The sequence below is a fragment of the Dermacentor andersoni genome, chromosome 3 (assembly GCF_023375885.2).
Source record: "Dermacentor andersoni chromosome 3, qqDerAnde1_hic_scaffold, whole genome shotgun sequence".
Lineage (NCBI taxonomy): Eukaryota > Metazoa > Arthropoda > Arachnida > Ixodida > Ixodidae > Dermacentor > Dermacentor andersoni.
Window position 1 is genome coordinate 94,161,288 of NC_092816.1, and position 22,344 is coordinate 94,183,631.

A 22,344-nucleotide genomic window follows, 5' to 3' on the forward strand; every position below is an offset into this window, starting at 1 on the left:
AGGGCCCACTCTCGCACAAGCGGAAAGGGAAATCGCGCCAGAGTGTACCCAAAGCGCAAGTGGCACGACGCAGTCGCGCGCCTCAAACACAGCACTCGAGACCCCCTTAAAGTTCAGCGTGTGCAGCCAGACAGTCCACAGCCGTGTCCACTTCTCGGTTAAGCAGCTTTGCTTTCGTGTCAGGGCGGTTACACGGAGCGCGTCTGGCCTCGCACTCCCACGCGTATGGTGCCAATCGACGAAACCGTTAATAAAGCGCGCAGGAACGGGTCATAAAGCGGAGCAACGCACTATTACGGTCCTCTAGCTTGCATTTCCCCATGGGGACAGACACTACGTATACGAGGGCAGCTGCAGCGTGGCGCCCAGGCTTACTGCTTTAGTTCTCTAACTCAATCCCACCCAGAGCCCAACCGAAAGCTTCCACCGGCCAAAGGCGACCGACCTCTCGGTTGTTTCCACGTCTGAAAGAGGCTCCATCGCGCGTGCGTCTCCGGAGAATACGGGGCAGACCTCGGCGCGCGGATCCGGAGCTTGTTTACACGGCGCGTCCGTTCTCGCGCGGACGCTTTTTGTGCGCGTCGTCGGTGCAAGCGCCGTCTTACGGGGCTACCCGTCGTCGGGTCCGGTCAGCTCGCCGACCCGCCGCGCAGAGGGGCTGCACGGCGCCAGCCTTTGCCAAGAGCGGTCTCGACCTGTTCGGGTTCTTCTTCTTTTTGTTGTTGTCGTTTGTGTATTCTTCTCGTTCTTACTCGGCTTCTTGTTGCGCATGTTCCCGTGAGACAGCGTTCGAGAGTGGTTCCGGGCGTTCTGACCCGGGTCTAAAGGAAAAAGAAAGAAAAAAAAAAAAACAGACCCACCATGGCAGGGAACGCGCTCGCGCGCGCGCCTTGCTGGAGATGTGCATCAATCTGTCTCCCGTGGGACTCGAGTATATAGGGCTGCACTGTTTGCTTTTACACTGCGCTGCGTACGAGGGTGTGAAAAGTGCTTGACAGGTGGGGTGAAGAAAGTCAAGTTACAAAAAAAAAAGATGGAAGACACTAAGGATGGTGAGAGAAAAAAACACTGCTAAAAGAAAAATTCACACCACGGTTTACAACGTACCAAAGCGACACAGGGACTGCGAGAGATATGCCGTGACGAGGAGAGGCTCCTCATTAATTTGGCCAACCTGTGACTTCCTTAACGTGCACCTAACTTTAGGTAGACGAGCCTTTTTGCTTTCCGCATGTCGTATTCAAAAGTAAGCCGATTCCGGAGGCTGTGCAATCAAACGTGGCGACTTGATGGTGCATTCCTGACACAGTGCACCATCGATATCGCGTCCTCAAGAGACTTCGGTGCGGCTTGTAATGTAGATCGGTCCTGGAGGCACAGCATTCAAAGAAAGGCACGGGTGGGCCGATACTAAAAATGTTTTCGCGCTACACTCACTCAAGTGTAGCACACTCGTCTAATTCTTGTGGGTTTTTTTTTTTTCGTCAGTGTGTCGCCTTGGAGTAGCACTACAGGTGGTGTAGCGTAAAGATCACTGGCGTCCGGGGACATGGCTGACGGGCAGATAGAGAGAATGCGCAAGGAACCACTGTGACGTTATCGTGAGGCAGTTCAGAGAGGAAGCATGCATTCGAATTAGTGACGCTGATTTATACGCGTCAGAAATGGCGTCCGCATATAGCTCAGTGCGAGGATGAGAGAGAGAGAAGGAGATTCTTGTTGATGGGAAGGAAGGGTTGGGGTAAAGTGCAGCGCAGTAACTGTCTCTCAGCAGAGGACCCCTCAACCGCGCTGCACAGGGGGTAGGGAATGAAAGTAGAGGGAGAGAAAGTGCACCAGAAACAGCAGCACGCCGCGGAAATGCGATGGAGCTAAAGGCGGCCGGCGAGGCCGACAGCCTCGGCGAATGTCAGGAGCGCACGTAGTAGTGTCTTGTGTCGTGAAGGGCAGCCCGAGGGGTGCAGGACTTCAGTCACGGTGTCGTACGGCAGGCCGTGCCCACGGTAAACACGGGCAAGAGACGCGCGCGCGAGCGAAAAGTTGGAGCTCTCACATGAAGACATCTACCGACGCGCCGACCGAGGGAGAGGGGGGGGGGGGCAACTGATCATGTTTTTGCAATGGGCGAAAATCCAATAAACGCAAAGCGAAAATGACCTCTCCGAGCTTCTCGGCACATACACCCGTACACATGCAATTTTATACCTGTACCGCGACACCAACAGTACATCCTCAATATTGAGCGTGCGATTGAAGCCGTCGAGAAGATACGCGCCTAGCGACGCCGAAGTGCGTATTATTATTATTATTATTATTATTATTATTATTATTATTATTATTATTATTATTATTATTATTATTATTATTAATGAAACATGTGATAAGCTCGCCGTCGAGCCAATCCGGCGAGGCAAACGACGACAACGAGGCAGGCGCCAGCAACGTATGCGAAGAAAGCATCGTTTTCATAGTTATTCTATATTGCCATATCAAACAAATCAACAGTAAATCCAATTGGAAAATTATATTTTGTACCCGCCGCGGTAGCTTACAGGCTAGCTGTATTGCTGAACTCGATCAAGGTCTCGGGTTCAATCGCGGTCGAGGCGGCCGCATTTCTATGGGGACGAAATGAACACATACACACACACACACACATACACACACACACACGCACACGCACACACACACACACACACACACACACACACACACACACACACACACACACACACACGCACGCACGCACGCACTCACGCACGCACGCACGCACGCACGCATTTGTGCACCTAGATTTCGATGTGCACTTTACGCCAAGCGAACAAAATCCCGACTGCCCCACTGCGGCGTGCCTCATATTCAAATCGTGGTTTTCTGGCACAAAAAAAAGCTCTGAATAAAGTTTTTATGTGTTTTTGTTGACGCGAAGAACTATGAATAACGGTTAAACTTTTACGATAAGCCTGATACTGTTCATAAAGATAATTCGAAGGCATGACAAGCCTGCAGCGAAATAAAATGACAGAAAAGCAGACCGTAAGTTAGCGTCATTGCCCTAGGGACGCATATACTGGGGCAAAGTCATTGGGAATCAAACTCCTAAATGATCGTATGCGCACACAGTTCACCCGACACGCTTCAGCGAAACGGGCTCATTGCGAAAGAGAAGTCCGAAGCTAATGGAGCGTGAAGTCCCCGGCCAGAACACACGAACAAAAAACTAGAAAGAAATAAAAGAAGCTATAAAAACGAGGTTCAGACTTCAGGGGTGTGCCGATACGACTCTTCTGCGCGCTTTTATTTCGTCGACGCAAGATTACTTTTCGCCCAGAACTGCGGTTGCAAGCGAGCTTCTACTGAGCCGTGAAATAAAAGTGCCTCGTCGTTACTCACAAAAAAAAAAAAAAAGAAATTTCGCGCGGGCTACTTCATTGAGTATCGGCAACGCATACGAAACGCAAAATAAGCGTCAATTTCGTCTCCCAGTGCGCTTCACTTTGTCACTGTATGCCAGCACATATACTGGGCGGCCCACGTTTGAAAGCAACTATATACACATGTCCAGCCGTCGGCTATAGGCATATATCTTAAGAGTATCGAGCATAGTGAACGTCAGCGAGGAAGGGTCGGGCGCAAGTAAGCTCACAACTGCGAAATAAACTTCTAAAAGAATGTTAAAGTCAGCCTCTAGAACCTGTGCAAGAGGGGTTTTATCTATATATGTCAATTACTCACAGGAGAGACCCTGATCATGACGAGGAAAATTTCAGAAGAATAAGAATGGCTTTGAGCGCATGCTGCAAATGATCACCGGCAGCTTATCGCTATCCTCGAAAAGAAAATAAGTGCGCAGTCATTGTATTCTACGGATATATGCTAACCTGTGAGGCAGAAACTTGGAGGTTAATTTAGACGCTCGAGAAGAACCTAAGGGCCGCGCAACGAGCGATGGAACGAAAAATGTTAGGCGTAACGTTAAGAGACAGTAAAAGAGCGGGGTGGATTCGGGAGCCAATGTGTGTAGCCCATATTCTAGTCGATATTAAGAGGGGGATAAATTGAGCTGGGCGGGACATGTAATGTGTATAGGGCAGATAACCGGTGGGCTATTAGAGTAACAGAATTAATGCGAAAGGAAGTGCAGTCGAGAATGCCAGAGAATTCAGTGGTGTGGTGTAATCAGGAAATTTGCAGGCATAAATTGGGATCGGCTAGCGCAAGACAGAGGTTATGGGAGATCGCTGGGAGAGGCCTTCGTTTTGCAGTGCACGTAAACAGATCATGATGATGATGATGATGCCGATAATGATGATGGTGAAAGGAAGACGTTGCATCGCACATTTATGAAACAGCTAATAACAGCTTCGTCCTTTTTTTCTCTCTATCTCTCTTTCAACGAAGGAAGAGAATTGTTGTATCACATATGTCGGTAGCATAAAAGTGAAAAAACGGTGTGGCAGCTTGACCATTTGTTTTCCTGCAGCTGTTGTACTGGGAAACGGGAATTGTGTCCACGGTTGGACGTTCGCTATGCGGGTCACGCTTTATTGCCGTTCGCTTGATGAAGAAACACCGGTACCCTACGGGAAATTTAATCGGCGGCATACTTCTCATGTCTTTTTCAGCAGCAAAAGAATATTGTCGATGAAAGCAGCGAAAAGAGCTCGAAAACCTCTCGCCACAGGCAACGATGTGGCTGTGGGTCCGAAAGATAGAAATGGTGGGGAAAGAACAGCTCCACTACCAATACTAATTTCCTCCGTTTATTTCCTATTTATTTATTTATTTATTTATTTATTTATTTATTTATTTTCTTTTTTTCTTTTTTTTTCTTTTTTTTACTGCGGTACGATGACCTTACGGAGCAATGTACTGGACAATAGCTGCAGTGACCATATAGGTACACGGCTTTATAAATTATAAACAATATCATGCGGGAAAATTTCGGAAGCAAACGAATCGAAGCACTCACTGGTTAATATTATTTGATCCCTGCCGTATACCAAATTTGCGCAAACAACTCAGGGTCACGATACTGTCCCAACTCCAAACCTACAACGACGTTCAAGAGAGCAGAATGTATAAAGGCAACGCAGAGAGGTTCGCCCGAGGTAATATCCTCTAGCCTCTGCTACTCTGCTCAGAGTGGACTAGAAGCGGAGGAGAGTGGCATGAGAAGTGATGATGAGGATAAGCATACTAGGGTGCGATTATGCGAATATACGCGTTCGTGTCCATAGGGCCCGTTCTTAGTCGTGAAACTATGGTTGCGTTAGTGGCTTGATGACTCGCTTCGTTGATATTCTGTCCGGCCCTGGGTCCAGTAATGCGTTTTCCACTCAAATGGCGCCAACGAAGAGGCCAATGCCTGCAATGCACGATAATATTTGAGACGGGCAACAAGTATGTGCTCCACTGTCTAAGGTACACCAACATATATGAATATGTGACGAGTCCGCGCGTCAGACGCGATGCAAATATTGTCGCGTAAAGACAACATCTATAGTCTAAGCCTGTGCAGGCAAAGTCGCAGCGCGTATACCGCGTGTATATGTACACAGTAAAAAAGTTCGCAACCTTAACGGTGCATGGTTCGTGTCACGGCTAACTCACTTACCCTCAAAGGGCACACGATGACATCGTTGATCGGGACGCGCCATACCAGGTGGTGTATTTCACGCAATATCTGCATACTTGTACCGATTGCAACGCACCGGCCACGCTTCACCACGCTACATGGCTATCGCAGCTACGAAACTAAATACCGCGCAGCCCATGCATTAACTTACAACAGTGGTCAAAATAAGAACACAATTTCTCAACTACGCTTTTCTCATCCTACAGGTGTAGTTCTAGCTCCCTGTCATGTGCAGAAATAGAGATTGTTTACATCCTTATGGATAAAAGCGGTAGCCATGGAACAAACAAGCACCATTAAGGCTGAAAACGCTTTTACCCTATTTATTCCAAAGCAAGTCGAATGCTCCCACTGGTGGGCTCTATACATATACGTGTAGAACTACAGAGAGAGATTCCCTGCTAGCAACCAGTGTGCGAAACAGCACGCTTTGTATGTCGGGTTGCTCAAAAAAAAAGGGGGGGGGGGCTGCTTTCACGTAGTACGTTAATTAATGGTATTCGTGACCGTACGATTTCCGCGAGTTGACATACGAGACATGGGAAATGCACGACTGTCAACAGAACAGCGATACAGAAGCGGATCTCAAACTTCATCATCGGATATTGCAGAATCACAAATGGCCAGCCTCGCTGCACGAACAAGAGCCGTATAATGGGACCGTATTCTGCACTGTCATCGTTTCATCAACAGGTAACCCCACGCCACAGGGGACGCATCCTTCGACAATATTATCGCCTACGCGTCGCGCATGCTCAACCAGCCAATCAGCTCAATCCGATTTTGCTCAACCAGCCAATCAGTGCGCGCCTGACGGCCGAGGCTATACTAGCGCCGAAAGTGATCGTCGCAGAGAATACGTGCCCAGGTCACTCGTTGAAAGCTCCGAGACGGGGGCAGGCTGCTCGAACGTCGAGAGCGACCGACTTCCAACAATGCTCCCGAGCGGACACGTGCGACTGTAGAGACTTTTAGCGTGTCCGCTATTCCGGCAAACGGGGGCGAATTACCGGATGGTCGGAGGCGTAAACGTGAGCGGCCGGAGCGGGGTCGCCGCCTGGTGTTGTATAGCTCAACCAGAGAAACACAGAGCTAAAATTGCAGTAACCTACTTTATTCTGCTTCGCTGCTGGTGCATATATTTGGCAGCGGCGTAATTGTGTTCACAATTGCGCCGCTGTCGAAAACTTACACCCCAGCTAAGAAGAATATAGTAATTGGCACTGTGTTTAGGTGGTTGAGCTTTGCACCACCAGCTGGCGCCACCAATCTGGCCGCTCACGTTTACGCCCCCGCTCATCCGGCAAACCGCCCGCGCTTGCCGGAATACCGGACGCACTAAAATTCTCTTGTGTTTCGGCAGAGCTTAGTCACGTTCTCGCGCGATTTCAAACAAAGCCGCAAGCTGCGATGCTTCGCGTAAACGGTCCATTCACCGACTTCACAAAAAGCCGAGGATGCCCTCTCGAAAACGCGGAAGGCAATTAGATGCAACGGCAGTGCGACCGCGCGCAGTCCTTCTTTTACAGCGAGAAGCAACGCCGATTAGGCGAGCTATATCAGCAGTCCCACGGGCGTTATTCGCGGAGAAAGCACGTGCCCTCAAATGCAATTCCGAAGTCGAACAGGTTGCAGTGACAACTTGTACGAACAAAAGAAATAAAAACAGAAATAAATTTGTTTTTCCTGTTCGCGCATGTCAGCGGGCACGTGTGCACGACTTTCCTGCTTGAAAAAACGGAAACAGAAGCAAGGCGGAGCAGGGGGAAAAAAAAGGCGCGAAAAGGATTTCGTTTCTACGTTTCATGCCCGACAGTTTCAATCAATGCCAACGCGAACGCAGCCGAAACGAACAGCCCAAACCAGACGGGGACGGTTTGCGACGACGGTGCCCTTCTCTCTTCGGTAAACAGAAGTCTGAGCTCTCAACCCCTTTTTCTCGAGAAGGAAAACAAGAACGGAACACGACAAACAAAGGTTCGTTGGAGAAACGAACATAATTTAAAAAAAAAAAAGGGGGGGGGAGCACGCAACAAATAGGCATATGGAGTATGAAAGAAGGTTAGAGAGCTAGATCTGCACCAAAGTAAACAAGCGAAGTGAGCGGTAGCGACGTGCTGACGGAGAGCATAAAGAAATTGAAATGTCATCTGTACGGCCACGACGGCGGCGGTGCACACGAGTGTGCAAGAGCAACAAGGCAGCGACGGCAACCGCGAAGGGACGCACGGAGATACGGGATTAAAGATTAGGGAAGAAAGAAGAAACGACGAGGCGGAGGGAGGGGGTGGGGGCAAAAAAATGGGCGCATTTTTTGGGGCGCACGGGAGAGCCTGTAGAGAACACAGATCAAAACCCTGGCAGCCGACCATTCCCGCCGCACGCGCGGCGGCGGTGGTGCAGCGATGACGTCACTCGGAGAAGAAAGATGGCGCCACAGTGCGGCGCTGCTGGTGCTTTTTCCCTCTCGGCGAGGGACGAAAAAGGAAACCCGGGCGCTGGGAATTACGAAACAAAGGCCACAGAAGGAAGCAGCGGAGATTGCTGAGCAAGGAATAACACCGCTCTCGCTTCTGTGGACGAAAAGGAATGCTCCGCTTGGGAAACCACAGATATAAAAACCGAGGCGAAGCTACGAGAGCACAAAAAAAAAAAAGATCTGCGACGAAAAACAAAATGCTATTTGACATGCGAGTGAGATGCAGAGTGCACGGCGCGTTACGGCAGGAGGCAGCAACGTGTGGTAAAACGAAGAGAAGGATCCGACTAGTGCTGAAAACATTGGAACACGATATGGCTACCTAAAGGCTTGTTTCCTTTCCTTTATTTATTTTTCTGTCGCTTTCTCAACTTTTGATTGCTTGGTCGCTTCCTCCGCTTTAGCTTCGACTTCAAACGTGGCATTAACGAAAAAGTTAAGCGACGTTCTTCGCGCAGATAGGGTGATTGCGCAGTCATACCATGCAGGGGAGTTTGGTAATCGAAATGCAGGAAAGTTTTGCAACGGGACAGCATGCATCGCAGTCTTCCGAAGGTAGCCACTTGTATTACCAGAAGAAAAAAAAGTAACGAGGCCATTAATTATGCAATTCCTGATTATGCTGAACCACGCATTCGGTATACATACTATACCAAAATGGAAACAATCTACGGAACGCACGATAAACAAACACCGATACAGACCAAATCGAAAACCGGACGCTTCAACACCCGTCGAACCGTTTCTTTATTTAAATGTAAATTGCGAGCCTTACATTTTATGATGTTATTAATTCTTCAAATTTAAACCAAGTGATGCTAGGAGGCTGCGTTAAAGTACGGTGATGCGCCAAACCTATCACGAGCACGAGCACAAATAACTTCCTGTACTTGTTACTGAGAGAAAAAGAAGTAAGAAACGCTGCTTATGTATTCATTTCAGGCCGCAAATGAGATTATTTTTTACTGCAGTACGAACGTCAGACAAGTAACCGTAAAAATAAACAGTCAGACTTCAGACGCATATCCAACTCGTTCCTTCCCTCTCCACAATATAATAATTCGTCCTTATACCCCCCTAACCCAGCGACAAGCTAACCATAACCAGAACCTAGCATTGTCATACGCCAAAGCAGAGTAGCGAACCTGCAAAAATACTACTTTCCGATCAACGCTTTGCGGCACTGACGAAGTCAGTTTCTGGAAGCCTGAGTCTTCCGAAAATAGGACATTTTCTTGTTTGGTAGCAGCGCATCCGTCGTTTCGAATCACTTCACCGGAGCGTCAGAGAATTCATCACAATCGCAGGAATAGATAAAAATGAGGAAGGAAAGAAGAAATAAGGAAGGCGTACAAAAAGAACGTTGCTATACTTGTTCCAAAACTTGAAAGTGGATTTCGCTACGGGAATACGATGTGCCATGTAGACTACACATAGCTGACGCGATAAGACGGCGCAGTGAACCCGACGTTTGATTTAGGCGGTTTCACTGCACGCAAGCAGCTCCGGAATGTCGAGAACTGGAATCCAATTATATACTCGTGAAAACCCCTTGTACATTACATTGCATTCGATAATTTTCAAAAAATTACTTCGGAAGCAATTACATGTAATTGCCATACCGCGCAGACGCTTGTGGTATGCATACAACCTGTAGGTAGTTTTATCATAATATTTGCCATCAAGGGCGCGATCGGAGATCGCTGTTCGAAACGCGCGTTCAGTTTCCGTTCAGTTTCGCCTCACGCGATTGGCCTATAGGCCGCGGAGAGTCGTCAGCTGCGATCTTCGATCGTGCCCCATCTCTCGAGAATATTAGCACAAACTTTATCTAAACCGTCGTACCGTCACACGTACAGTAAGAGACAGAAACCTTGAACTGCGTTTCGAATATTGCGATATGACATGAAAATCCAGAACGTAGCGTCAAACATGCCAACCCGGCCACCACATTATTTTACGTATTCCTCCTTGCATTAAGGCAAAGGAAAAAAAGCTACTTTTCACTGCAACAAAGACGAGCAGACGGTTACATTCTCAAACTGCATAGAGGTGATGCTTTCAGCGTATACGTTCGTAACGCGGCAATAGCATAATGAAACTGACTTCAAAAACCCTGAAGTGTCTTCGAGTCTTTTCTGACAACATTTTCACCTAACTTTATCTTAACGTCATTCTCCGACGGTATATGCACGATGACGCAAAATAATGCGGCGTTTCTGCAAATGAAAGTCGGAGATATTGCATCACGAAACAATCGCGCAAAGCACCCTGCACAAAGTCACCCCATGTACGACATTGATATGCGACGCGAGTCAAACACGACAGAAGACGGAGATTTTTCGAAGTGATCAACGGTGGTCGAACGAGAGCTATCTCGTGACCGAAGCGCAACACCAGAGGACTTGTCAAAAGTCCTCTTGTATAGACACCTCCATTTCCAGAAGTTCCCTGGTCGAGAAGTAGGCGCAAGTCTAAGGCAACTCTTGTTCGAACACTGATGATTATACGAATCAAGCACTCTTACCCCGCTTTCACGGCTTTTACGAAAGTTAGCGCAATAATCTATCTATCTATCTATCTATCTATCTATCTATCTATCTATCTATCTATCTATCTATCTATCTATCTATCTATCTATCTATCTATCTATCTATCTATCTATCTATCTATCAATCTATCTATCTATCTATCTATCTATCTATCTATCTATCTATCTCTTACGTTCCACGCACATCCGCCTTTGCGCATCGGCGTACGTAACAGACGCAATCGAGGTGTCATGCAACGTATCGAGAAAGCCCGAGTGGGACGAGCAACGCAAATACCTTATTCTCGCACAATCCCGTTGAAAGGTTCGCGATGGAATCGGCGAACGTTGCGAAAGATGCGTTGGCGGAGCGGCGGACACCCAGCACGGATTTATGGGAGCAAATTAACTCAATTACGGAGTCCGTCACGCGGGGGCAGAACGCGAAGTACGTATAGTCAATACTTGCTAATAAACGGATTGACGTCACGAGGAAAGAGGAGCGATGTTGACAGACGTAATGAAAAGTGAGAGCCGTCGGCCCGAAATGGATCGGTTGCGCTATGAGTTGCCACAACGAGGCGAGCTGTCTAATTAGATTTCACGGAGACACTTATTAGACTTCGACATGACAGCCAAGTTGGAGACGACCGCAAGAAGAAAAAAAAAATGGAGAAAGAGAGCTTTCGGACGTAGCATGGCGTCCGTTATTATCGTCCATCTCTTGGCACTTCCATAGCGTCCTTCGCAATTTTCATGGCACCTAAATGTCCTAGTTATCTCAGCTGCCACTCCCGAAAATGTCTCGAACTGCATAATTCATAAGTTAAACATTATGAGGACGTTATTAACGTACAGAAAACGCGAAGAGGCATCACCGCGCCCACAAGGGAAATGCGTTGGCGAGGAACGGTTGCGGAATGTACAAGTATCCATAAAAAGCCGAGTTGGCCAACTAGATGTCACAGCGACAGTTATTAGGCATCAACATGACAGCCAAGTCGTACAGGACGTAAAGAAATAAAGAAGAAGAAAAAAAACAATGCATTTGGACGTCCTCCATATAGCGCGGGCAAAGCCTGGCCGTGGGCCTACTAGGAGACCGAAAATTAGTGCATGAAAGTGACAGCCTCATGGGCTGCAACATGTGTTTATGGAAACGTTGATCACACGAGGGAAGCGTAATATAGGAGCTCCCTATGAAACGAATGGTGAAGGAAACAGAAAGAAAGAAAGAAAGAAAGAAAGAAAGAAAGAAAGAAAAGAAAAGAGAGGCTCGAGAAGGAAACGACGGAGTAACAAGAGCTAAATACGAACATCAAAACGTACAGCAGAGCTTTCGCTCCAGCCACTTGATCAGACATAATGGTATAGGCTTTATGGAAAAACAAAGGTAGGGGACAAAGAGACACACGTTGAAACGGAGGGGCGACAACGGCCAATTGATTTTATTCCGAAATGGCCTCAAGATATTGCTACGGTATTAACCACATGGCTGCGTATGTCAAGAACTGTGGGAGTTTCCCTACGTTGCAGCATACGAGGTTCGTCGCAAAAAGCCACTCACTGGTACTGAAAGCAAGTGTTTTTCCACATCAGGAAACGACCACCGAATGCACGAATGTTGCCATTTTTATTTAACATGATTGCTTAAATGAACCTCGAAACACAGAAGGCGCTCGACTCGTTCGGGAAAGAAGGTTTCCAGGACATGTTGACTGGGCAAAGCGGCTGGAACACTGGGAGCGCTGTATTGCTGCGCCAGGGGACTATTTCGAAGGTGACGGTGTTTGAATGTCCACGAAAGAGCTACTCTTTTTCAAAACAGAGCCAGTCTCGAAACTTTTCGATACCACCTCGTATGGCAATTCAGTACTGCCGAAATTCGGAAGGTGGAACAAGTTTCGTGTCTACAAAAAAAAAAAAAAAAACTCAGACGGGTCGATCACAAAAAAAATGAAGAAAAACAAATGTCCTCGCGAGTTGAGGAAACTTCGTCCTGATCCCGATATGAACGCGCGAAGAAATCGGGGTTAGCTACACCACCTGAGCTGACCGGGAGGCGAGCAGGAAATAACGAGGAAGCTACTTTGCAGATGCGTTCTTCTCTCAGGATCGTGCCAATTTAAAATTAAGTCTTACAATTTACAAATAAAATAATTTACAAATAATTTACAATTTACAAATAAAATTAAGTCTTACAAATAACGAGAGATTCCGTAGTGAAGGGCAGCGAATTAATTTTAATCGACTGTTCTTCTTTAGCGCGCAATTCGATCCAAGTACACGACCATTTACTCATTTTGTCTGGGCTTTCTTTTTTTTTTTTTTACTCGCTCGTATCGAAATCGAAACCGCGACGTCGTGCTCAGTAGCAAAACGCCATATCCACTGAGCCACTAAGAGAATGGGGAGGAGGGGAGGGGTTGCATTCGCGTATGTATGCTCAATAATTTTCTTTCTTTCTTAAGCAGGAATAACGGCTAGCATCCGCGGTGGGGACGGTTCGGCGAGGAAGAGAAGGAGACAACACGGCCAACGAAAGCAGCGGCGACGTCAACGACGACACTGGCCACGACAAACAACGGCGTCGACGATACAGCCTTTGCTGACGACGATTAGAACAGCGGATGACTCCCCGCGTGACTCGGAGGGCATCAGCAATTATAGAGGGGGAACGGGGGCGGGGGCGTGAATCCTTATTCGTAAACGAAAAATGAAGGTCTGCCACCCCGCGTCAGGGCGCCGAAAACGTTCCTCTCGCCTCTCAAGCGACATTTATCTCTCCGACCACTCCCGACGTGCATCTATCTACCGAGAAAGCAACGTCGTGCAGGAGACGCATGGATCACCGCGGAGGAGCGAATGCGAGCGATTCAGTGCACATAGCACGGGCTCGCTCACGCAGGAAACACGGTGCAATTAGGCGCGCTACGATATATATATATATATATATATATATATATATATATATACACGGCCCGTTCTGAGCTGATGCGCGACCGTGAGGTGGCCTTCTCGGCCGCGCAAGGCGTCGCCGACGTGCGGACGCCGAAGCGGCTTTGTCCCTCGTAATGCTCTGAGGAGTCACGCGTCCGCCCACACGCAACGACAGGTCCATGACGATCCACAAAATAAAAGAAAAAATAAAGAAATTCTCGTCACCTCCACGTTAGTGCACTAGAACAATAAAGGCAACATCTCGTCTGTGCGCATATGTTTTTCCTGTCACATAATATAACTTTCTACTGTACCGGACAACATAGTTAGCTTGAAGAAGAATCTGACTCTTTAATTATTATTTCTTTTTTCTAATGTAAGCGCAACATCGAGCATAATTAAGGGCTTTGAATAAACATGCGGTGCTAGCTCCTCTTCATAATGGCACACCTTGCATATATCATGTGGCGAAAGCCACGACAGGGAGTGCACTTCCTTCGGAATTATACTGCACCGCTGCCATTATACGCTACATATACGACGAACACGCCAACGACACGACACGCTTGGAGAAGTCTCGTTCCACGGCGTCGCCGCCTTGGCCATTAGATCTGCGCATTAAGACTTTCATCTTGCGACCAAACGCAACAAGCCGCCAGCGCCTCCAACTAGAGATTTCGCTTTTCACTTATTTGTAAACTTTTTTTTTTCCGTTCGCTACATCGGAAACCGTAAAATGCGCGAGACCGGGAGCTCGCACGGCTTTCAAACGGAACCTTCCGGGCGACTTCGTCGGTTGAGCAAGACCGCGAAATGGAACTTGTCTCGCGAACAGACGTACGAAAAAGGTGTCAGAGAGTGTCGAGAGTTTCGCAAACTGTTACACAAAGAAAGACAAATACACGGAAGGCAGCTTACCTCGTCCCAGACTCTGGAGGCAGAGGTGGCTCGCCGGATCGACGTTGCACTGCAACGAAAAAAAAAAGAGAAAGAAATACAGTGAAAACGATGTTACGACAGAATTTTTTTTTACACAACACGGGTGTAACAAGCTATACAAGACGCACACAGCGGAACAGTGAAAAAAAAAAAAGCAGATGGTATCGCAATGCGTCGTGCATACATGAAAATCCACTCCTTTGTCACCGCCGCAAAACTAATTTAAGGAGAGTGCGAAGTCTCCAGGGCACCGCTGCGCAAACTTGCCACGAGAATGGCGCCGCCGGATCCGCTGCAGGACGCTGCGTTGTGAAGAAACCGCGGCTTCTTTACGAAACTGGGCCCATATGCATGAAGGAAGCTCTTACATTACGTAACTCTGGTCGTAAGGGTAGATGGTAGCCTGGAGTGACGTTCAACATGTTATCATAGCAAAGACGGTTTGCATATTGCAAACGCCTCTTACAAACGAAAATATCTGTGAGTTACAACGATGTGACAATAATGTCCCCTACAATAACGTCCTAAGGCCGCTCTATAGGCACTTCAATAAATGAATGCGGCCTATGGGCTCATACGCATTAGTAACGGGCATGTTGGATGACGATCCCGGTTACAAGCGCATTGGCACCCAACATCAGGGAGTTTTTCAGGAAAATCAGGCGGCGTTGCCTGCCTTTGCATGACCTGCCCAGCTCCATTGCTTACTTTATATGTCAACTAGAATATCGGCTGTACACGTTTATTCTCTGATCCACACTGCTCCTTCCTGTGTCTTAATGTTAACACCTAACATTTTCCGTTCCATCGCTCTCTGCACGGTCCTTGTTCTCGAGCTTCTTTGTTAACCTCCAAGTTTCTGCCCCATATGTTAGCACCGGTAGAATGCAGTGATCGTACACTTTTCTATTCAACGACAGTGGTAAGCTCCTAGTCAGCATTCGGTAATGCCTGCCGCATGCACCTTAACACATTTTAACGCGATAGCGTTAAAGAGCCCGTGTCACAGAATATCCAGCGGCGGCGTCCGGCGCCAGACGTCGTTTCCACAAGATTATCGATGAACCCATACCCAGGCCATCCACGTGACGCAAGAAATTTACTGAGCTGATTGAATTCTCAAGCTAAAATATGTGGTAAAATCGTAATCTACGACATACATACAACCTACAGGCATCATAGCTCTCGGATTGTAATTTGACTATGCGAAAAAAGATAATTCTGTTTCGCGAAAGCTGAAAGAAACCCCTTTTCCAGCGCTTCTACAAGTCACAGACCGGCCGCGGCGTCCGCCATTTGCGCACGCCGGCGCGTGGATGTCTCGGGGGCCACGGAGCGGCGCGCCCGGTTCCTTGCAATACCTCCAGCTGTAGCTCGCCTCCGCCGCATCGCGGGCAATGCAAGAGGCCACGTTTCTACCACAAAGCCCGCCTTCGTGCATAGCGTTGGCGGCCAGCGTTTCCTGTAAACCTTACGATTGCGTACGCTCCAGTTGCCGGGAAGCGTGAGAAGCAGTCGAGGACCTTTGAATGATATCACGTTTCAATTTTAAAGGTAACGCTTAAGCGTCCTCTACATGTTTCATTCTTCTCTAAATTCCTTCCCATGATCAGGGTCCCTTGTGAGTAATTGACCAAGATAAACGTACCCCTGCACAGACTCTCGAGGCTGATTGGTGATCATGAATTCTTGTTCCCTTGCCAGGCTATTGAATATTACCTTTGTCCTCTGCATATTAATCTTAAACCCCGCTCTTGCACTTTCTCGGTTAAGATTTTCAATCATTTGTCGTAATTCGTCTCCCGTGTTGCTGAACAGAAGTGAACAATGTCATGCGTAAACCGAAGGTTGCTGCGATATACGCCGTTGGTCCTCACCCCTAAAACCTTCTCGGTCTAATACCTTGAATACTTCCGGTAAGCACGCAGTGAATAGCATTGGAGAGATTGTGTCTCCTTGCCTGACCCCTTTCTTGGTAGGTAATTTTCTGCTTTTCTTGTGAATAGCTAAGTAAAGCTGTGTAATCTTTGTAGATATTTTCCAATTCATTTTTTTAGATATTTGCAGGTTATATTGCTCCACTATTCACTCACTAAAGTTGGTCATACCAAGTTTTGCGTTCATGACTAAATTATTCCTCAGAATTTTCGACAACTGCAGCGCGTAGACAAAAGTCACGAAACACAACATTCGCAGCGCATGCCTTTTATCTGAAATATTCTCAGACTGCGAAGTATTAAAGGTGGAAAACAATATTAGTGCTAAAACCTGAAAGTAATATAATTTTGCTGGCACGGCTTTTCACGGGCAGCGTAATGGCGCTTGTGCGATCTCATTACAGGCCCCACATGGCGACTCAAAGCTTTTCATGGTGCCAGAAATAATGGCGCACCCGCGTACATCGCGTCCCTGTTAGTCGGACCCGCGTATAGTTAGGAGTTAGTTCGAGGTGTTCGAGAGTAACGCCAAGCATTGCTATCGCAGTCAGTGTGTCGCCTTTAGGGCAAAGCTGCCAATTCCTTTTTTTCTTTTCTTGGTCTTTGTGGACGTAAATGTATTTTGAATTATCAAGCTGAATGAAGCAGTTGCTGCGTGCGTGATCGTGTTTTCTTTGTGCGTGTCTTGTTATAGAACTATATGTGCAGCGAAACTGCGATCAGGTCCACGAAGACAAAGACAGCCATTACGACACGGGAAGAAAATAAGACAACTCGTCGCACCTCGTGAGATGAAATTTCGAAGGAACAACGAAAAGGAAAAATTGTGTGGAAAAAGAAAAGAGGATGAAGATCGTTATCGCACGGAATCCCGATCGTCCACAGATTGGTGCGTGCCGCAGTTTCGACGTAAACACGAATCTGGTCAAGAGCCGGGAGTACAATGTACTCGCGGCGGCTGACCAGTCCCTTTCATCTGTCACAGGTCCCGATTCATTTTACTTGGATAACGAGCACGGTTTTTTTTTTTTTCACCACACCCTCTACTCCTTACGGGCCTCATTCCCCGGCATCACCTTATCCCTTTCTCCTGTACGTCACCGTTCCTCTCCCCCACCCCCCCTGCTTCGTCCCCTCTCTTGCAATTTTGCTGCCTGGCAGATCGCGCGGCGCTATACCGTGCTCCGGCGCATTCCTAGCCCCGCCGCATGGAATGCGCGTTCATTAAATCTCCCCGCCTGTCACGCCGGGCAGTCCGCACCACGCCCGCCTGGAAGACGCTGGGCATCCCTGCAGGAAATCGTGGGCACGCCCTCGAAGCTGCTCCCCTTTTAAGTCTCGCTATTATTCACTTTTACTTCCTTGGCCAGCAGAAAGCGCCCTTTCATTTATTTATTATTATATTTTGCGTGGATTTCACTATAGCGCGCTTCCGTGTCATGCACCCGATTAAGCCCTTGAGCTTCACCGTCATATTCCCCTTCTTTATAAGGCGGCTAAGAGACGAACTTTCCTGGACTGAAGATGAACGCCCGTTCCACCAGACACGACGTTCACGGGCGACATTTGTAGATATATAAAACAAACCCCTTCTTCTCGTTTCTTTTCCCAATCACTTCATCGGCAAGCCACTCTTTGCATGGCAACGCATACTCTTACTTGTGCACGCCTTTCGAGAGAACTGACGCGCCACGGCCAACAAATGTTTGGCAGCGATGGGATATGGATCCACAACTTAAGATTTGTGTTATAGCACTGTTGGGGGCTCGGTGTTGACGCCCGTTATTGCCAATGGGTCGCAAGCCCCAAGGGTAGCGTTGGCCTGGCGGCCTGGGGCACTGGAAGCATCCGGAGGTCCCGGCAAAGCAAGAGTAGACTGGTAACAGAACAACTTGTTTATTCTAACATAGCAAAAGAGCGGCCGGTCAGGTCGACCGAAGTGGAGAGACGGGAAAGCACGTAACTCAACAGTACAAATCGGAGCCTCTCTCCTGGCGTCCGGGGGCAGCTGCTCTTATACTCTCGGCGTCGCGGGCCAGAAGGAAGGTCACGGGATGAGCCCACGCGACGGCGGAGCATGAGCCCACGACGGCGCGCACGGTCGAGCCGAGAGACATGGTGAGCCGAGTGTAGTGACGCATCGCCAACCCGCCGACGGACAGACCTCCTGGCACCTCACTTGGGGAGCTCCGCTCCCCGGCTGCCGCGCTTTGACAAGCGTGGGCACACACACACACACGCACATACGAAGACACGTGGCACTGAAACACGCCTGGACACGCTTGGCGGGGAGGCGTTGCGGCGGCGTCGAACGGGCCAAAATGTCCGCCGCTTTGAACGAAGCCCCGGCGTCCGTTGCATCCGCGCCGGCATTACCGCGCGTTGTAGGCGAAACGTAACAGACCGCCCCGCCGGGGGAAGGAGATCCCGATGGTCAGGGGACTGCATCCGCTGTCCGGAGGGATGTCGCTCGATGATGCTCATAACCGAAGTCGGGCGTCCTTTGGCGTTTCTTGAGCGCAGCGCACAGAGAAGGCCTCGTTCTCACGTTCAGGTGCACACAGGACACTGCAAAGTGACTTCGGGAGAGTTGACATTTTTGTTCTCGTTTCCGGCAAGCGTTAGAACTACGCCGAAAGTCAACCGCTCAGTCAGCAAGCACGGCACAACCCTCACTAAGCCCTGCCAGGCTCTTTCCCCTTTTATACTGCTGCCTAGTTCCTTACAGTAGTTTAGCAGCACTCAGAACGCGTCCACAAATCGGAAAATTGCACTAGAAAGCACATCATCACTTTGAAACACTACACGAAAGCAATAGGTTAAAAATCCTGCCTCAGGAAGAAAAACATCAGTAACAAGCAATTTTGAGGCTGATTCCCACGTTAGGGGCTTCGACTTAAGCCATCGGCGTTACCGTTGAGACTCCCCTTTTTGTAACGTACCTCAAAGGAATATTGTTGCAAAGCGAGGCTCCAGCGCAGGAGGCGGCCATTTTTGGGAGAGATGGTCTGCAGCCATTGGAGAGGGCAGTGATCCGTTTCAATGATAAACCTCGAGCCGGCTAGGTAACATGACAATTTCTGAACGGCCCACACGATACACGCACACTCTTTCTCGGTGGCGCTATACGCCTGCTCACGACTCGTCAGCTTACGACTAGCATACAGGACGGGGTGTTCTACTTCTCCATTTTCCCGTTGGCACAGTACAACGCCCATGCCTCGCTCACTAGCATCACACTGAACAACGAACCCTTTTGTGTAGTCGGGCGATCGTAGCACAGGCTGGCTTGTTAGGGCGCTCTTTAGGGCGCTAAAAGCTCTTTCCTTTGCCTCGTCCCAGACGACTGTTTGCGGCTCTGTCTTTCTTAGAGCATCCGTTAGGGGAGCCGCGATATCAGAGTACCTGGGGATGTACCTCTGATAGTAGCCGGCGACACCTAAGAACGACCGAATATCGGTCTTCGTGCGCGGTTGCGGGAAGTCTCGCACAGCGGCCACCTTTATTTCAGAGGGGCGGCGACGACCCCGACCAATCACGTGTCCGAGGTAGACAACCTCGGCCTGTGCTAACTGGCACTTGGGAGCCTTGACTGTCAAGCCCGCATCGCGCAGGCGGGTTAGCACTGCCCGCAAGTGCGCCATATGCTCAGGCCAGGATGCGGAGAATATCGCTACGTCGTCTAGATACGGTAAAGCGAATTCTTGCTGTCCCCGCAACACTTTATCCATGAGGCTTGAAAAGCAGTATGGCGCGTTCTTCAAACCAAAACTCAAAACTTTAGGACGGAATGTCCCCATTGGTGAAATGAATGCCGCATACCTACTAGCCTCTTCTGTAAGTGGAACCTGCCAATAACCCCTGACAAGATCTAGGGTGGAAATAAACTGAGCGCTACTCACTCTCTCAAGGCGCTCCTCGATGTTAGGGATCGGATAAATTTGATCCTTAGTGATGGAATTAAGCCTGCGGTAGTCGACGCAAGGACGAGGTTCCTTGCCCGGTACCTCAACTAAAATCAAAGGGGAGGTATAATCACTCTCACCCGCTTCAATAACACCGAGCTGTAGCATTTTCTTTACCTCAGCCTCCATAATATCGCTCTGGCGGGGTGACACCCGGTACGCCTTGGATCGTACTGGCTCTGGGGAGGTAAGCTCTATGTCATGAGTAAGGACAGAAGTCCTACCAGGCCTCTCAGAGAACAGACCTTGAAACTCTTGTAAGAGCTGGTGTAGTTCGGTTTTCTGCTCAGGCGACAGCGATGCTTTACTTATTAAGTCACTAATGACTTGATCGGTGTCTTTCCTGTTCGTCACTGAGCCTAGTCCCGGAAGCTCGACCGGAAGCTCTTCTAACTTTCCCGCATCGGGAATTTCCTCTCCAGTATCTGGTGCCTTTAACGCTACAGGCTCAATTTTATCCCGTTCGGGCGTGCTCTGAATACCAGCTTGCTGCGCCTCTGACCCTTTTTCATCGTTCAACAACGTCGACCCCGCAACTACCGCCTTTGCAGCGAGCTTCCGAACCTTCGATCTGGTTAAGGCCTGAACGCTAGCCTCACCAAACAAAAGCCCCTTCTCGCGCAGGAGGTGATCGGACCTGTTCGAAAATAGGTACGGGTACTGGGGGGGCAGCATAGATGACACTGCGGCCTCCGTCTCAAGTGCTCCGAAAGGTCCTTCAATAAGCACTTTTGCTACCGGCAGACACACGCTATGAGCTTCCACTGCTTGCTTGATCCATGCGCACTCGCCCGTGAACATATCGGGTTCTACGTAAGAGGGGTGAACGACATCCATCGTAGCTGCGGTATCGCGAAGCACTCGGCACTCTTTCCCGTTCACGAGGAGGTCTCGCATGTAAGGCTCGAGAAGCTTGATGTTCTCGTCAGTGCTGCATAATGACAAAAACACGACTTTTGGTTTTGTTTCTGGACACTGCGCCGAAAAGTGACCCGGCTTCTGACACGTATAACACACGCGCACTTGCCTCATCTCGAACCGCTTTCTGCGTTCGGCTTCGGCTGCCGCCGTCTCCTCACGTTCGGTCGGACACTGCGCCGAAAAGTGACCCGGCTTCTGGCACGTATAACACACGCGCGCTCGCCTCGTCTCGAACCGCTTTCTCATGGGCGTGAACTTCGGCCTCTCAAACTTGGAGCCAAATTCACCCTTTTGACCGTCCTTAGCTCCACGAGCCCGACGCGTCACAAACTCCTCGGCTAACTCAGCGGCTCTAGCCACCGTACTAACGTCTGGCCTATCCAAGACCCAGTACCGCACGTTCTCAGGTAACCGACTATAAAACTGTTCTAGCCCGAAACACTGCAGAACTTTCTCGTGGTCACCAAACGCTTTCTCTTCTTTGAGCCACTCCTGCATGTTTGACATAAGCCTGTACGCAAACTCTGTATATGACTCACTTCTGCCTTTCTCGTTTTCCCGAAACTTCCGACGGAACGCCTCCGCTGACAGCCTGTACTTTTTTAGCAGACTCGATTTCACTTTGTCGAAATCCTCTGCCTCCTCTCCATTCAAGCGAGCGACTACGTCGGCCGCCTCGCCGGGTAGCAAAGTGAGCAAGCGCTGTGGCCACGTTTCCCGAGAGAACCCCTGCTTCTCGCACGTTCGCTCAAAGTTAACCAGGAACAAACCAATGTCCTCTCCAAGCTTAAACGGCCGCATCAGGTCAGTCATTTTGAACAATACTCGTTCTCCTGCACCGTGTGCCTGACTTCCATTACGAGCGCGTTCCATCTCTAGCTCGAGACGCTTCATTTCCAAAGCGTGTTGACGGTCGCGCTCTTCTTTTTCTTTCTCTTTTTGTTCTTTTAGTTCGCGCTCCTGTTTCTCTTTTTGCTCTTTAAGTTCGCGCTCCT

The 22,344-nt window shown here is 48.9% G+C and overlaps 1 protein-coding gene across 2 annotated transcripts in view; it reads right to left on the reverse strand.

Annotated features, from left to right (window-relative positions):
* Tpst (tyrosylprotein sulfotransferase) overlaps positions 1-22,344 on the reverse strand; it is a 484,705-nt gene that overhangs the window by 255,027 nt on the left and 207,334 nt on the right. For both annotated transcript variants that reach the window (XM_050189170.3, XM_050189177.3), the window contains exon 3: positions 14,506-14,554. The gene's annotated coding sequence lies outside the window, so the exon portion shown is untranslated. The remainder of the gene's footprint in view (positions 1-14,505; positions 14,555-22,344) is intronic.